This window comes from Pan paniscus, chromosome 16 (genome assembly GCF_029289425.2).
Source record: "Pan paniscus chromosome 16, NHGRI_mPanPan1-v2.0_pri, whole genome shotgun sequence".
NCBI classification, from domain to species: domain Eukaryota; kingdom Metazoa; phylum Chordata; class Mammalia; order Primates; family Hominidae; genus Pan; species Pan paniscus.
Window position 1 is genome coordinate 6076885 of NC_073265.2, and position 13745 is coordinate 6090629.

Consider the following 13745-nt stretch of genomic DNA (forward strand, 5'->3'; position numbering starts at 1 on the left):
CACTAGCATCTATAAAACCTACAGGAAAACAGCTGATCATTTTAAATTTAACTGTTTTTAATATAAAGAGAGCTTACTCTCCTAAATTAAGCCAAAACTCCCAAATCTCTCAATTTTTCATGGTGCCATGGGAAAAAGCAAATCTGATGTTTCTACCCTCAAAACACCAAAAGGATTAACATCAGCTAACTTCTTCAATTATGACTTCATGAGTAATGGACTCTAAGTCCTGGACAGCAGCCAACATCCTGCCAGATGCTAAAGACAGCATGGTGGAGGCCTGAAAGAGAACTCAGAATGAGGACATGGGGCCGGGCACGGTGGCTCACGCCTGTAATCCCAGCACTTTGGGAGGCCCAAGCAGGTGGATCACCTGAGGTCAGGAGTTCAAAACCAGCCTGGCCAACATGGTGGAACCCTGTCTCTAATAAAAATACAAAAAAATTAGCCATGCATGGTGGTGGGCACCTGTAATCCCTGTTACTCTGGAAGCTGAGGCAGGAGAATTGCTTGAACCCAGGAAGCAGAGGTTGCAGTGAGCCGAGGTCGCGCCATTGCACTCCAGCCTGAGCAACAAGAGCGAAACTCCGTGTCAAAAAAAAAAGAAAAAAGAAAAAAAGAAAAAAAGAATGAGGACAAGGCCACTGACTGGTGCTGAGCAGGTTATCTCTCACCCAGGATGGGGACCCCACATACCATTATCTGCTCTCCTGCCTCTCCGGGGGCTTAGCAACACTATGGCAGTGGACTTTGAATTACAGAGCAGAAAGAAAGGTTAAATTCTTGGACTTGAATAAAGAGAATGGCAGGGTAAACTCTAGGAGTTTGTAGGGGGAAAGTCAGCAAGTTTGTGTGTTAAATAAGGGAATACAAGACAACTATCCCAGTGGCTGTAAGGCCAAAGAACTCTGAGGCTCTGTAATGTCGGAAGTCGCTGGCTCTCCGCTATGCAAAGTAACCCTACCCCCACCCTCTACCATCTCACCTACAAAATCATCAGTAAATTTATCTGGACAAAGATACCTTTGTAAGAGTAGACCAGGGTGGAGTGAAGGTGACAAGGACTCACAAAGGTTTTGAGTGTGAAACTTAGGTAAGACAGAAAGAACAGTGCTGAGACAGCCCCTGAGCATGATGGATCCAGGGGGATGGAACCCGTACTCCATGGAATTAGAAGTAAGTATGGAGAGAGTTTGGGACATTGTGGCCAATGGAACCGGTGTACCTAAGAAGGCTAGGGGATCAAGGTGGAATCTGAGATGCAGAATCCAATGTATAATTTCGGGATAGGTGAGTGTGTCTTTAATGTTTTACAAAATATTAGTTTATCAAAGAACACATATAAAAATGGGTTCCACGTCAACGAGGTCTGAAAACATGACATAGTGTACCCTTTTCATGCAGAGTCACGGTGCACATGAGAATAACACAGTCAAGCTAAAATGCACACCACAGGAAAGAAAATGCTTCAACCCTGAATAACCCCGCCTGCCCCAAATGTGACCTTGGAATCTTCTTTTTAACTCAGAATACACATTTAACATCTTGTATACACAATTGTTTACTATACATGTTAGTGAAAATGCTGGCATAGGAAATTATAGTGGGAATTCAGAGAGAGATAAGTTAGGATTTTTTTCCTTCACAATGAAAATTCCTTCTTCTGACTATACATATAAATAGTACACCCTAATGCTGCTAAATTTAGTTAACATGAAAAATTCTAGAGAAGAATGTAAAATTCACCCACACCACCATACACAAAGATAAACCAATGGCAATGTTTAAATGTATTCATACCTAGATTTTTTTTGTTTATAAAGTTTATTTGGGCCGGCGTGGTGGCTCACGCCTGTAATCCCAGCACTTCAGGAGGCCAAGGCGGGCGGATCACGCGGTCAGGAGATCGAGGCCATCCTGGCTACCACAGTGAAACCCCATCTCTACTAAAAATACACACACACACAAAAATTAGCCGGGCGACGTGGCGGGCGCCTGTAGTCCCAGCTACGCCAGAGGCTGAGGCAGGAGAATGGCGTGAACCTGGGAGGCGGAGCCTGCAGTAAGCAGATATCGCACCCCTGCACTCCAACCTGGGCGACAGCGAGACTCTGTCTCAAAAAAAAAAAAAAAATTGATTTTTTTCTAAGGACTCCGTTCACAGTACACAGTTTTTCCTTTAAAAATATATCACAGACGTATGTGGACACCCATCCTCCAATGATGTACATTCAGACTATCTCAATGGGAAAAAAAATGAGGCTTACATTGTGTCTCCAATTTATTCTTCCCCGTGGGTTTTTGGTCTTGCTGACGTCAAGAATGAAGCTGTGGACCCTCACGGTGAGTGTTACAGCTCTTAAAGATGGTGTGTCTACAGTTTGTTCTTTCAGATGCGTCTGGAACTTTTTCCTTCCCACGGGTTTGTGCTCTCGCTGACTTCAGGAAGGAAGCTGCAGACCCTCATGGTGAGTTATAGCTCATAAAAGTAGTGCAAACCCAAAGAGTGAGCAACAGCAAGCTTTATTGCCAAGAGCAAGCCAAAAAATAAAACCCCTGCACTACGTAAGTGGACCCCACTGGGCTCCCACTGCTGACTGGGTGGCTTTTATTTCCTTATTTGGCCCCGCCTACATCCTGCTGATTGGTCCATTTTACAGAGCATTGATTGGTCCATTTTACAGAGTGCTGATTGGTCCATTTTACAGAGTGCTGATTGGTGTGTTTTTATAGAGTGCCGATTGGTGCATTTACAATCCTTTAGCTAGACACAGAGCACTGATTGGTGCATTTACAATCCTTTAGCTGGACACAAAAGTTCTCCAAATCCCCACCGGACCCAGAAGCCCAACTTGGCTTCCTCTTTTAATATTGCTATTGACTCTATTCTGCCCGGTCTGGGTAGGCTCCAACCTCTCGGGTGAAAGGAGCACAAGAGAAGGTAAAGGCTGTCTTGACCTGTAGTGACCCAACACCAGGTCATCCACAACAGGGAGAAGAGGTACTGAGAGGGGCCCTGCAAAGTCCTGGTTTATTTATTCCGTTGGTAACCATGAGGCAGAGGAGACACGCCAGGCAGTGCCCCAGGAATCCTCAAGCTCACAGCTTTTTCAACACATTTCCTTTTCTTTACAACTGGAGTCTTTCTGAAAGTTGTCTTCTGCACAAATTGCTACCAAAATCCTCGCCAGTGTCTCTCCCACTGCAGGCACAAGAACAGCAAGCCTTATCATGTCTGTGTCTCCAAGTATCTTGTTCTTGCTGACCAAGTCATGGTTTTCTAACTCTACTGACACAGTACATTCTATTTCCATCATCAAAACCCATCAGACAGATGACAGATCTGCAAACACCATAATGGGGTGATTATACTTTTATGACTAGTTTTTGTTGTTGTTGTTTTGTTTTGTTTTTGTTTTTTGAGATGGAGTCTCGCTCTGTTGCCCAGGCTGGAGTGCAGTGGCATGATCTCCGCTCACTGCAAGCTCCACCTCTGGGGTTCACGCCATTCTCCTGCCTCAGCCTCCCAAGTAGCTGGGACTACAGGCACCCACCACCACGCCCAGGTTTTTTTTTGTTTTGTTTTGTTTTTTGTATTTTTTAATAGACACGGGGTTTCACTGTGTTAGCCAGGATGGTCTCGATCTCCTGACCTCATCATCTGCCCGCCTCAGCCTCCCAAAGTGCTGGGATTACAGGCTGAGCCACCACGCCTGGCTTTTTATGACTAGTTTTAAATCTTCTTTATCCTGTTTGGAGTTATATTTTTGTATTGCATTCTATTTGATCATACGTGGACAGTCCTACTTTCCTTTACTTGGCCATTGCCAGATATCTCTTTGCCAATGCCTTGGTCTGTTATTTTAAGCTATTTGTGTTTGTTTGTTTGTTTGCCAATAGTATCTATCTGATTTTTGCTTTTTACCCCAATCTAAAAGCGCTGTCTTTTAATAGAGGAAATTAAGTAACACCTTTAGCGTGGTAGCTAACATAACTGAATTATTTCCTAGCTTATTTACTATATTTCCTTAATTTTTATTTCTCTAATTTTCCTGTCTTTTGCTATTTTGTTCAATTTTTGTTGTTTGCTTTTTCTAATGATTTGGAAATTATATATCAATTTTCTAACGAAAATTTTAAATATATGTTTGAAATTATATATCTAATAAGTATATATCAATAGCATAGATATCTATAGTCTCTATGCAACATGGCAAAATTTTCTACCTCAACCTGCCTCCCAGATTTTATCAAAACAACCACATTAGCATCAACAATTCAAACTTAACTTTATGTTTCATTGGTTTAATTGCTTACTTCTGCAGTATTTATACCAATGCTTCCTGTTTTTTATCCTTAATAACTAAATATAATTATTAAATTTATATACTTCTATAAATTATTGAATTTATATAATTATTACATAAAGATAATTATTTTAATAATTAAATAATTGATTTATTTTAATAACAAGGTATTAAACATTTAATAATAATTTTCCTCATTTGGCTTGTGCACTACAAGTAATTTCCTTTATTCAGAAATGGTATGCAGAAATTTGGAGTCCACTGTATTTCTGAAAATGACTTTCATGTACCCATTCACATACATGAGCTTAGAAATCTTGCATACAGAAAGCGTAGAGGAATCTTGCTTAACAACCTGTTCCTTCTAAAATATGCAAATGTTGCTGCATTATCTTCTAGCATTTGACTTTATGGATTAAAATCTAGTATTAATGTGATTATTTTCTCTAGCCTGCTTTGTCTTGTTTAATGCTTATCTTTGATTTTTTTTGATTACTGAAATTCAGAAAATTTTCTATTACATGAATCGAACCTAAACAAAAACATCTCCTATATGCCTGTCTGACATCTTACATGTATTTTCCATGACCTTTAGCTTTTCTCTCCTAATTTCCCCATCTTGTCTCATTCCTCTCAGTTGAAAAATAGATCCCCCAGGTGATATCCTAATTCACTAATCCAATGTTGGTCATCTGGTTTCCTTCTCACGGTAACATTTTCGTGTCCTCCGTCTGCCTCCACTGCACTTGACAGTCTCTTCTTTTGCAATGTGGCACCTCTCAGATCTCCCAGGTCATAAGCCAGAGTTGTTTTGAAGTTTTATTCCATTTCTCTGTTTCACTGTGTGCCATTTACTCCATTGGCTTTTGGAGTTGGTATGTGATATATCCTAAACATTCACAAATACTTCAAAATGCTATGCACACTGAGGGCCGAGTGGTCAGTGTGATGCCCGAAGCTTGGGGCAGTGCATTACATACAGAAGTAGAAGAGAATTGTCCAATCAGAATTAAACATGATGGCTTTGACCTACTGTCTGCAGGAAATAAGTGATGAGAGAAAGCCAAAGAAAACTGTAGCCATGTGGCCTCCAGATGGACCTTATTATCTTATGGGTGCTTGGTTTCTTTTTGTTCTTTGACCCTAGGTGATTTATTTTGTTATATTTAAAGCAAACTAGCAATTTCTGCTCTATAATTAAAAGTATGTGTATGTCTTTATAAACACTGAGTATATATACTATTAATTGCTGTTGTTATTTTTCCATTCTCAAAGCTTTCCAGGCCTAATCGTTATCCTGCAACAACTTTCAAAGAAGTGAGAGCAATGATTTCCTCTCCTCCACTGTTCATAAGAATCATGGAGAAGCGGGGTTGAAAACGAAGACTGCCTGAGTCCCAACCCCCAGAGTCCAACTTGGGGTACCTGAGATATAGCCCTATCTGTTAGTTTCCTATTGCTGCTGCAACCAATGACCAAAAACTCAGTGGCTTAAAACAATACAAAATTATCACCTTTCAGCTTTTGAGGTCAAAAGTCCAAAATGGGTTGGGTTGATAGGACTGAGCTCCTTCTGGAAGCTCCAGGGGAGAATCCCTTTCCTTGCCTTCTCCAGCTTCCAGAGGCTGCCCTCAGCCCTTGGCTTGTGGCCCCACTGCACTCTTGAGTTCTGCTTCCATCCTCGCCTCTCCTTCTCTGACTCTCCTGCCTCCCTCTTTCCCTTATGAGGACCCTTGTGACTACCTTGAGCCCATTCAGATACCCGGCATAACCTCCCCATCTCCAAACCCATAACTTCACCACATCTACAAAGCCCCTTTTGCCATATAAAGTAATACATTCGTAGGTTCCAGCGATTAGGAAGGACGTGGACATCAGTGGGGTTGGGGGTACAAGTCTCCCTATACACCCAGAAACCTGCACTTTGAACAAGAACCAGCAGACTGCCTGGTGAGAAACACCAAATCACACCCACTACATGGTGGCTGGAGCTTTTTCTTTTAGGACACTCTTCAGACCCATCACCTTAAAAGTCCGAAACCAACAGAGTGATAAATATCATAATATAAACAAAACACCATCCTTGACAATTTATTAAGATAAAATATTGCAGTATGTACCTAGACCTACCCAGAATTCATTTTTAAGTGGAAAGTTAAATGACAAAACAGAAATGTCTTAAGAATCATTGGGGAAAAATAAAAGTCAAACCCAAAGCCAAGTCCGCTTTCCACAGCAGAATCAAGATGATACCCTGTGGAGACTCTGATACACTCAAAAAACATACTTCCATGTTTGTTTGTTTGAGACAGAGTCTCACTCTATCGCCCAGGCTGCAGTGAAGTGGTTCGATCTTGGCTCACTGCAACCGCTGCCCCATGGGTTCAAGCGATTCTCCTGCTTCAGCCTCCCGAGTAGCTGTTATTACAGGTGCTCGCCACCACACACGACTATTTTTTTGGATTTTTAGCAGAGATGGGGTTTCACCATGTTGACCAGGCTGGTCTTGAACTCCTGACCTCAGGTGATCCACCCTCCTTGCACTCCCAAAGTGCTGGGATTATAGGTGTGAGCCACCGTGCCCAGCCACTTCCATGTTTTAAAGCTTCACTTTTCCATCTGTCTTAAGCTCTTTTCCCAAAAAAAGAAAGTAAAATTTCTGAATTGTTTAAATACATTAGGAAACAGAACTTAAAAGGCCAGTCCTCTTAGTACATGCCCAAATTCCAAATGTGTCACTATTTCTATAATAAATAGCGCCAGCACTGACAGACTTCATAATGCAGGGTTTCCTGTGCTGCCATTCACCAGCACACACAAAAGTGAGAGTAATGAAAATGTCAGGAAACGGCATCCCATTTAGAAACCAGGAAATACAAAAATGCAGCTATCAGTCATCCCTAAGGCTGGCCAAATAAAAGGTTTTAAATATAGTCACGGATCACCAGTGTCACAAGCAACAACATTCACTGCACAGAGAGGCAGCAGAATTTGCAGCATTGAGGATTTGCTGGGTGGCTGATGAGATCTGCCCACTTTGAACTTGCTCTCAACTGACATACCCAGATCTGCTTTTACATTAGTTGTCAAAATGATAGGTCTCCTGCATCCTATGCCTGCACTGTTAATTATCTATCTACCTATCTATCTATCCATCCATCCATCCATCTTGAGATGTCTATCTATCCATCCATCCATTCATCTATCTTGAGATGTCTATTGGTCCATCCATCTATCCATCCATTTATCTTGAGATGTCTATCTATCCATCCATCCATCCATCCATCCATCCATCCATCCATCTATCTTGAGATGGGGTGTTGCTCTGTGGCCCAAGCTGGAATGCACTGGTGCGATCTTGGCTCACTGCAGCCTCAACCTTTCAGGCTCCAGCAATCCTCCTGCCTTAGCCCCACAAGTAGCTGGGACCACAGGCACACACTACCACACCTGGGTAATTTTTAAAATTTTGTAGAGACAGAGTCTCACTATGTTCCCAGGGCTGGTCTAGAACTTCTGGCCTCAAGCAATCCTCCCACCTCGGCCTCCTAAAGTGCTAGGATCATGGGCATAAGCCACCATGGCCAGCCAATATTTAATTTTTGAATTTGGGACTCCCACGTTGGAGCTGGGATTTTGTACTTAACATGTATACTCTCTAGCACATGTAACCCATTAAAAACGTCACCTGCTTTGCTGGTTGCAGTCCTTCCTCCCCTCTGTCCTAATTCTGACAGGATCTGGTAGAAGGGACAAATTCGTCTGTGGTTGAAACCTACGGACAGCCATGAGCTGAAACTACAGACCCCGTAGTTCTCAAAGGAATACAGAGAAGCAGGTATGGAATGCCAACAGGGCTGTGCAATGCCCGATCTGGGCTGGCGTGAGGGCACCTCCATGATGGGGTGAGGATGAGGGAAGGAGTCCCAGTTCAAGAAGCTGTTACCAAAAGGCGATCCTAGCGAGCCAGGTGGCTTCATTCATCCATGCCTGATGTAAAGCCACCCACATACCCCATCTGTACAATAGGGCTGGGTGCAGACTTTCAAATACCTATTGAACCTTTATTTCCTCTGAAACCCAGAAGCCTGTGTTACAGACCTCAACCACCACATACACATTGTCTCTAAGGAGAAATCAATTCCGTGGGGAAAACCTGGGAATGGAGGAAGCAGAAACAAGAAAGTGGGAAGTGGGGAAAGGCAAGAAGGCTTTCTTTCAGAAGGTGAGTTAGAGATACCACCTGTCTCCCCCATTGATAAAAGGCTCCTCCCATGGCTGGCTCCACTCATCCTGCCAGCCTCATTTCAAAGGCCACAGGCTCAGAGAGGTCCCTGCTGAGCCCCGAGTCCACAGCACAGCCCTGGCCCCTCTCGATGGCCTTGCAGTTTTATCTTAAACATGTATCTCTGTATGAAACGGTTTCCTTATTTTTTGCCTGTCTCTCCTGCTCCAGGACGTGTACTCGCCAGGCAGAGGCCTGGTGTGTCTTCTCCAAAGCAGTATCTCCAGCTCCCAGCACAGGCCTGGCCCATAGCAGGGACTATGATCATTATGAATGCACTGAGAAGCCGGGCATGGTGGCACATGCCTGTAATCACAGCTACTCGGGAGGCTAAGGCAGGAGAATCACTTGAACCCGGGAGGCAAGCAGAGGTTGCAGTGAGCCAAGGTCATGCCACTGCACTCCCGCCTGGGCAACAGAGTGAGACTCCATCTCAAAAACAAACAAACAAACAAAAAGAATGCATTGAGAGATGGGTGGGGGAAGGATGGGAGGAAGGAGGGAGAAATGGAGGTACACCCATCACTCGGTAAAACAAGGCCTAATCTGACCTAGATTTAATTATCCTGGAGACCACCCACTCCCCAAAAAAGGGCCAATGACCACTCTGAGTCAGATGGATTGACATAAGGAGAGAAAGGCAGTGTCCAATGAAACTGTGCTAGAGATCCTCATGGTCCCCAGGTTCCTGGTCTTACTGACACGGCTCCGGTGAGCTCCCACCCTCCCAGATGTCTTTCTAGTAACTCCTTTGTGCGTAGCTACCCAAAGCTGGCTTCTGCTGCTTGCCCTAAATATACCCCATTCCAGGAGCATGTATTCAGGGTTGCTGAGGCACACTGCAGGCCCAAACTGTTTTCAAGCTTTACATCTGGGCACTCTACCTGTTTAATCCTCACGAGGACCTAAAGAGGGAAATGCAATTATAATCTGGTATTCTAAGGATACCAGTGGCCGGGTTACGTAACCCCGGGTGAAATCACGCTGGCAGTAACAGGGGAGCCTCGGTTTATACCCAGGCCATAAATTTCCCTCCTGTGATGCCACACTGGCCCCTGCACGTATGGTTTATTGTGATAAGTAAAGAATCCTATATAACTTATGTTTTTTATGAATCTAAAATTTTGATGAAACAGGTCTGCTTGGAGTAGGATCCAGCTGTGTCATTTTGAATCTTGTACAACTGTTAGACTGTGCTTTGAATCATTCTCCTAAAACTGTAATTTTATTTTAAATTATATTTAAATTCATTAAAAATATAATTTTATAACTTGCCCGGGAGACATTTTATAGACATGCTTTTAGCAAAAATATAACCCACAAAATAAAAGTTACTTTGTGAAACCCTCTCCCAAAATTTATATAACATATATAACCATTTTTCTTAAAATTATTTTTAGATCTAAGCAATGGTAAACTCATTAGTCTGATCATAATATGATTTTATACTCCCTGGCATCTGCAAGCACAGAACATAGAGAACTCAGCTTGAGGAAAAACAGTAAGCAAATTAAAAAGTAAAATAAATCTTAGCCTATGTTCACACACTCAAAATTTAAATGACAATTTTTATAGGGGAAAGGAGTGGGAGGTGGAGGCAGAGAGATCAATCCATTTGCCTCTCACTCCAGGTCTAAGAACCCTCATTTTCTATTCTTCAAATTAATGAAATGAACACAAGACCACTCTGATGAGGAAGTCTGAAATAATGGAAACGCCATGGCATTTGCATTCCCTTTCAATGTGAACAGGCTATTTTGATAGTTAGCAAAACCAGGACAAATTGCCTGAGATTTCATCCTTTGTTGCTCTAAAATGGCTCTCGGGCTGTAATATGCCATATCACTGCAAAATGCACTTACCTTTAAATAGGCAGGCAAAGTGGATTGTGTTAAATATGAAATTAGCGACATGTTCTCTCAACTCATGGAGTCTAATTCTAATTCAAAAGACTTCTGCTTACTTCAGACAATGCCTGTTCCTTCTTGTTTATAACCTCAATTCCAATTTTCTGCAATTCAAATAAATCCCACCTACAGCCCTGGGCTTTGGTCTCACCCACCTCTGCCCCAGACACCAGGCTCAGCCTCCCAGGCCCTCTGTCTGCCCCGCACACCTGCCATGTCTGAGCTCTTGAGCATCGGTCTGTGCTGCCTAGGAGGCTCTTCACCAGGTTTCCACATCACGGATGCCTCGTCACCATCCTGGCCTGGGCTTAAACGTCATCTCCTCCCAGTGGCTTGGCCTGAAGAACTGCTCTGATGTCTTCTTCCCCACATTTGCACCATGTTTGATCATCTTACTCTGGCTGGTTAGTGCTGTTCCCATCAGACCCTCTCCCCAACACTGTAAGCTTTGCTGGGATCAGGACCCTGGGTCCCCAGTGCACACTGGGGGAATCCAGCTGCAGCTGGTGACTGAGGCTGCAGGAGCCCACGCCCAGGGCAGTGCCCCTGACCAGTGGCTAGAAACAGCATGGCAGCCCACACGTACAGGGCCTGGCAGACACCTCTGTCCCAGCACAGCTTCACCCCTCCCCTCCTCCCCCAGCTCCCTGCTGCAGCCTCCCCCAGCTCCCTGCTGCAGCCTCCCCCAGCTCCCTGCTGCAGCCTCCCCAGACCCTGAGATCCACGCAGCTGTGAGGAGCCCTCAGCTCTCCCTGCAGGCCTGGAGTTGGCCGGCTCCACTGCTGGTCCAGCCCTGGCTCCTGCCTCCAGCCTCACTCCTGGGCATCTACCCCCAACAGGCACCGGGTATAATCACCTATTCTCTACCTGCTCATCGCACGCCCACCTCCATCTGCAGGTCTCTATCATGGTGTAAGGCTCCCCTGGGTAAAGTTCTCCATGAGCATAAGAGGCATCTTTTTTACAACTGAATCCCAGCACAAACAGGTCTCAATCACACCACTGCCCTGTCATGAGCCAAGCAACCTGCCTGGGCCAGCCCCCGACGGTCCTGGCACTCTGTGTACTGGACCCAGCCCCAGCACTGGTGGCTGTGACTGTCTCCTCCCCACAGCATCACAGGTGGGTGAGTGTCTAGCCTAGGAGGGTAGGTCTCAGCCAACCTCAGTTCACTGTGTCTTCAGGTTGCATTTTCATTGTAGTGAATACTCAGAATGGAATAATGCAATGAAGGGCTGTGTCCTGTTTCAAATGGACCACAGGTGCCCCTTCCCAGTTTGCTCCTTTCCTTTTTGAACTAATGGTAGAAAATTCCCTTTACCCTTAGAAACTCAACTCCAATAGTGATTTAGCTACATTTTATTCTTAAGGCTGCCATAGTAATTCACATATCCATGAGAGAAAGACCAATTTACTTAATGGTACAAATCTTATTCCCCATCACATAACACAGCTAGTCAAAAATGCATTCTTTCAAGCCAAGATGAAATAATTTCCGGAATGTCCCTTTTAGTCAAATTTGGCTCTTGACAAGTCTAGAGAGAATCCCCATAATAGGCTTCAAAGGCTGGCCCCACGGCCCCCGCTGGCAGCTGGTAGGGATTCCCAGTAGGGGAAGCCTCCCCAGACCCCTTCTCTGCTACTGGCTGTCCCTCAAGGGGTCTCAAGGTCTCTCAGACACCAAACACAGACTCCTCCATGGAAACAAAAAAAACAACAGCTACCTTCTGGCCCTAGGATCTGTGCATTCTCCTTTCCTAAAGCGAACCACCCTCATCCTCTCATAAAGAACCAAAAAGCACGTCATTCACCTGATGACTCTACACCACCAACCCTGTTACTCTATTCCCATGCCCTGCTTCTATGTATTTGTTGCTGTAAGACTTCTTACTACCCAGCATTACATTGTCAATTTGTTTGTCTGTCTACCCTCTGTCTCTCCTAGAGAATGTGAGCTTAGAGTGTACAACAGTACCTAGAAACGGATGACCAAGGAAATCTGCTGAATGAACTAACGACTGTGTGGTTACCGTGGCTCTAGCTGGCATGCCACTTTAGGATATATCTTGAGTTTTAGGAATTCAGGAATTCCCTGCAATCTTTCAAAGGGATCATGGGGCTTCCCTGATTGCAGAATTCAGCAATCTATGAGCGAGTATCTATGCATTTCATTGCTTCTGCTTTGGAAGAGACTGTTGTTGTGTAATAGGTCTGGTATTCATTAAGCCTTTCAAAAAGATGTTCCCTGGTGCATAGGTCAACATTGCAAATTGTTTCCTTCGCCTTCCTAAACAAGCCTCACATAAGAAGCTATGTGATTACTGGATGTTTGGGTGATTAAAACCACATCCTTGCCTTTCCTCAGCATCCCTTCACCTGTTCAGTGTCCCACACTAATCCACAGCTGTGCAATGTATCATAAATCAGACTCAGAGTCTCTGGAAGGGTCATGTGCTGCAAATTACAGAATACCCAGATCACACAGACACATCCACATGGTGCGAAATAAACCATGAAGGAGAAAAGAATCTCACTCTCGCAGGTTTGACCTGAAGCATACATGACATACATACATAGAGCATACATGACTAACCAAACTACTTCCACTGGAGTCAAACCTTACAGCCCATCCATGCTCCTCAAGCAGAGATCAGAGGACACTGGGGCAGGGCAGGGCAGTGGCAGTGCACATGGAGTCTCACAAAGCTTGAGAAACAATGCCTTAAACGGTGAAAAAAGTCTTGTGTTAAAAACTAACATTTCAAAATGGAATTTTGGTAAAACAATCAACAAGAAAGCATGGCAGACCATGGCCCGAGTGTTAGGCAGACTCCAAGACTCGAGTTTCTCAAAATGGGAGTTTGTGGCTCCCAGGGAATCTCAGCTATGATCCAGGTTGAGAAACTGCTCTAAACCCAGTGAGACTTGTTTCCTGCAACTATTTAACTGTGGTCTGTTTCGAGAGTACTGTACACCTGTTTTCCTTTCCTCCCCATTTTCCCCTCTTCCCTATCACTCTCCAGGCTGCTCCCTACTAACTCCATCCTGCTTGACAAACGTGTTTGCTTCTTTCAGTGACTTTTCCCTCCCATTTTCTTTTTTGGAAAGTCTGCCTTTGTCTGGCATTTGTGTTTTTAAGACAGCAAGAAACGTGAGCTCAGAGATCTGCATCCACTCTATGCTCCCCAGTGGCTCCGGGGTGGGAGCAGTCTTCCCAGTCTGCAAACCCTCAAAGGGGAAGTAATA

The 13745-nt window shown here is 44.2% G+C and overlaps 1 protein-coding gene across 7 annotated transcripts in view; it reads right to left on the reverse strand.

The window, feature by feature from the left end:
- Window positions 1–13745, reverse strand: part of ENTREP2 (endosomal transmembrane epsin interactor 2) — a 564821-nt gene that overhangs the window by 304690 nt on the left and 246386 nt on the right. The window contains exon 1 of one of the 7 annotated variants that reach the window (XM_055098182.2): window positions 2268–2551. The exons of the other annotated variants lie outside the window; for them this stretch is intronic. The gene's annotated coding sequence lies outside the window, so the exon portion shown is untranslated. Of the gene's footprint in view, window positions 1–2267; window positions 2552–13745 lie in introns of those variants that run through there. 7 annotated transcript variants of the gene reach the window in all.